Below are 4,279 nucleotides of genomic sequence, written 5' to 3' on the forward strand. Positions count from 1 at the left end.
GCCTGGGCAACAGAGTGAAACTGTCAAAAAACAAAACAAAACAAAACAAAAAAAAACAGAAAAAACAACAACAACGAACACCTATTTGAGTAGGGCACAGACCACAGAGGTACAGTTTGCTTTTTGATCTTGGGTGCCTTTTGCAAGCCATAAGAGTAACTTTTATCTGCGTTACTACATGAGTCATAAGGACAAATTTGACCACAAGTTCCTGGAGATTGAATTCCAACAAGACAAAAAACTAAGATGTGTCAACGACAGTAATTACAAGGATAATGTCATGATCAGAAAAGAGGTTTACATATATAAAAGTATGATGGAGGAGCTGAAGAGAATAATTAATGACAGTGAAACTACCAAAGAGTATGATGCTCTGTGGCCTCCTCCTGACTAGGAGGAGTTTGAAATCGTCATTGGACATGAACACGTTTCTTTCGCAACATCTAAAATTGGTTCTGTTATTGATGTTAAGCAATCCAAGGATCCAGAAGGCTTAAGAATATTTTATTATCTTGTTCAGGAAGTATATTTTATATCTTGAACAGGAAGTATATGGTCTTCAGTGTTACTGAATTATACTTCAAGATTAAGCCAATCTAGATTAAACATTGATGTGGACACAAAGAGGGTGGATATAGCTGTTTTTAATCAACACTATCAGAAAATTTTTGTGTATATCAGAGTAATATTTTAATAAACTATAAATGATTGTGTCTAATAAATATTGATAAGGATAACAAGTAAACTTAAAAACCTATTTGTAATCCTAAGGGCCTCAAAGGTCATTTCTGAAGATACTGTAAAATGCATGTTATTTTAAATAAATAAAATCTCTCTCACTTTGATATATCACTTGCAAGTAATGGAATATATTCTAAATTCCATGGCAATAAGAATTCACAAAAAATTCAGGCTCCAACAATCATTAATATTCTCAATAGACTAATTACTTATTCATATATAGCACAGATGACTGAGGTATTCTACTGGAAGAATCCTATACCAGTATGGGCTAGTATATAATTCTTATCACTTTCTTTTTGCCTTTTACTGATTTTATTTAAGGAATTTGTATATTTTCTTCCTTCCAAAGAGCAACCTTTATTCTTCATTAGAATCCTTGTAAATTAAAAGCAAAAAAAAAAAAAAAAATTGTTTTATATCTGGAGAACAAATGGATGTTCCTCCTTCATCCTCAGACAGAGTGATTGATAGCTTTGTTATCAAATTCTGAATGAAATAAATTTTGTCTCACTTTGAGAGTAAATTGTGATAATACAGGTCCTCCCTACCAACCAACTTGGACATAACTCATTGTATTTCTATTGGCCAGTGAATGTACCAGGAAAGGGGCTTGAAAAAATGACATTTAAGTACTACTTAAATAGTACTATAGACTATTTAGTTCATCTGGATAGTTTTTATTTCATTATTTACATGTGCTGTTCTTCTATTATTTTTACTATTTATTCTCTTATTAGAAGATTGGAAACCTGAAATCTATTTGGTAGTGTTTATTCACAAATAGATATGTAGTAGGAGAATGTATAGCACAGGGGTTAAATATGGGCCCTAGAGTCTGGAAAGTCTGAATTAGTATCTGTGGTGGACTATATTATTGTTTAGGGTATTCCCTGCTACTCTCTGGGGAAAGATCCAACTACTCCACCCTATGATAGCATGACTAACCTTGTTCTTGCTAATGAAGTGTGAGCAAGTGACATTTTTCACTTCGGAGTAGAATGTTTAAGAGCCAGTGCACCATGGTTTATCAGGATGTCTTCTTATCTCTGTCATATACCTGAAAATATTTTAGATAAAACATCAATTCTATGAGCTTGGGTGCCCTAGTGAAGAGATCATGGCGCAAAATGATAGCCAGTCTGCCATAAACATGGAATAGGGCTAAGAAATGAACCCTAGTGATTGTAAACCACTGAGAAGTGGGAGAGTGTTTGTTAACTGCTAAATAACCAAGTCTCAGTCCTCACTACTTATGTAACCTTTATGAGCAGGCTTAGCCCCTCTTTGACTTAATTTCCTCATTTTCAAAATGGAGATAATCTAAACTAGATAATTTGGGTAAAACAGCACAGTGCCTACTATGTAATAAATACTTAGTAAATGATGGTTTGTATTATTGCTGTTGTTAATACTGCCAGGAATTTCACTAAATACTATAGATTATATGATTATCTCATGAAGTTTGAAGTTTGATAGGGGACATGTAAACCAATACCTATAGCAATGAGATAAATGGCTCAAGACGATGAAGAGGTGCTTCTATATCAGAAGCATTTAGCTTTAACAGGTTATCTGCAAAGACTCCCTGAATGTATACCATTTGAGTTAAGAACGAATGGGTAAGATTTTATCAGGCAAACAAGAGGCATAGAGGCATTCTAGGTGGAAGGGCCAACAGGTACCAAAAAAAAAAAAAAAAAAAAAAAAATGCATGGCCCCTTTTAAGAATTCTAAGCACTTTGTAACTCCAAGAGGGTTGGGTATGTGAGCTAAAGGGTTGAATCTTTATCCTGTAAGTGACAGAGCCCCCATTGAAGGGTTTTAAGTATGTGTGGCACCATACCATACCTCAGGTCAAGACGGAAAGAGTTATGCCATGTAAAGTAGACCCCCACAGCACCTTTTATACATAAGTACACTGCTAAAGTTTAAAATATGTTTCTCTTGGCCGGGTGCGGTGGCTCACGCCTGTAATCCCAGCACTTTGGGAGGCCAAGGCGGGCAGATCACGAGGTCAGGAGACCGAGACCATCCTGGCTAACACGGTGAAACCCCGTCTCTGCTAAAAATACAAAAAACTAGCCGGGCGGGGTGGCGGGCGCCTGTAGTCCCAGCTACTCAGGCGGCTGAGGCAGGAGAATGGCGTAAACCTGGGACGCAGAGCTTGCAGTGAGCCGAGATCGCACCACTGCACTCCAGCCTGGGCGACAAAAGGAGACTCCGTTTCAAAAAAAAAAAAAAAAAAAGTTTCTCTTTATTTGAGCAGAATGGAGGTGGGTCATCTAACATGGAATGGGTGTTCTGGCTTGGTGAAAAGAGAACGCTAGGCCTCTTTGCACCACATAAGTGCCCATTTAGGCCTCTTATAACCATATTAGTTGCCCATTTTTCCTGCCTTGGCCATGGTTTCATGGAATTACTCTTTGAAAATATGCATGGATTCTACAATACTATGATGTAAGAAATATATATGTAATATTCACTAGTTTTTTACAAGAAGTGGTTGTGGCTATCTAATGATTTAAGGTAGAAATCCCATAATGTTCAGAACATTTTTGAATACTTTGAATTAATAGTATACTTTGATAAAGGAAATTAATAACTTTGACAAATTAGAATAAATTAAAAATGAATAAATAGTACTTTTTAGATTTTGTATTTAAGAATTTTGATTTGAAATTTTAAAAATTAAGACATTTATAGTTTTTTAAATGATTAATTCTTATTAGAAATATGATTCCATCTATTTTGAGTGAGCCTAAGATTCTCTGATACTGACCAGGATTCATTTGAATTTTTCACTAATAATGACAGTTAATGTATATATGGAAATATATGTGTCATGAAAAGACATAAGAATTTCATATGGAGGAATTCTTTTAATATTTGTGGCAATCCTAAATGTTAGGCTGTACTATTATTCCATTTTATACATAATAAAATTAAGATTTGAAGGGGCTAAGTGACTTGCCCAAGGTCAAACAGTATGAGGTGGACCTGAGATTTGAACCTGGCAGACTGGCTCCAGATTCCATGCTTTTTACTACAATGGTATGTTGCGTCCCTTTTTACTGATCAGAACACGTGTAAAACTTAGAGCAGCACAAATATGTGAGTGATATGTGTGCCTTTTTGCTTTGAAGGGAGAGGAGGAATAAGGATTACCAATAATATTCTCTCTTCAGTGAAGTACCAGATTAAACCTCAAGCCAAACATATTTGACTAAATCTGGAAAATTGTTGGAAAAATAAGGGGGGCCAACCATGAGGAACCGAAGCTAGGAATCAGCTTGGCAGTCCCCAGACGCCACCACAGGTCTAGACTGGTGTGTGGTCAAAGCCAATGTGACAGAGAGGTGCGTGCACTTGGTCTAGGATGGTCAGGGCAGTCAAAACAGAAAAATCAGCAAGAGCAGTCAAGATGATGTATAGAATAAATCAATGATTCTTACACTTTAGATCTTTCATTTTAAGCCCTTTGATTTGACTTTCTGATCACAAGTACTGATTATGAATCAAATAACTAAAATCATTT

The 4,279-nt window shown here is 35.8% G+C and overlaps 1 pseudogene; it reads left to right on the forward strand.

Moving 5' to 3' along the window:
* Positions 1 to 280: 280 nt before the first annotated feature.
* On the forward strand, positions 281 to 600 carry LOC105499495 (protein mago nashi homolog; annotated as a pseudogene).
* Positions 601 to 4,279: the final 3,679 nt, after the last annotated feature.

The sequence above is a fragment of the Macaca nemestrina genome, chromosome 6, assembly GCF_043159975.1.
Source record: "Macaca nemestrina isolate mMacNem1 chromosome 6, mMacNem.hap1, whole genome shotgun sequence".
Lineage (NCBI taxonomy): Eukaryota > Metazoa > Chordata > Mammalia > Primates > Cercopithecidae > Macaca > Macaca nemestrina.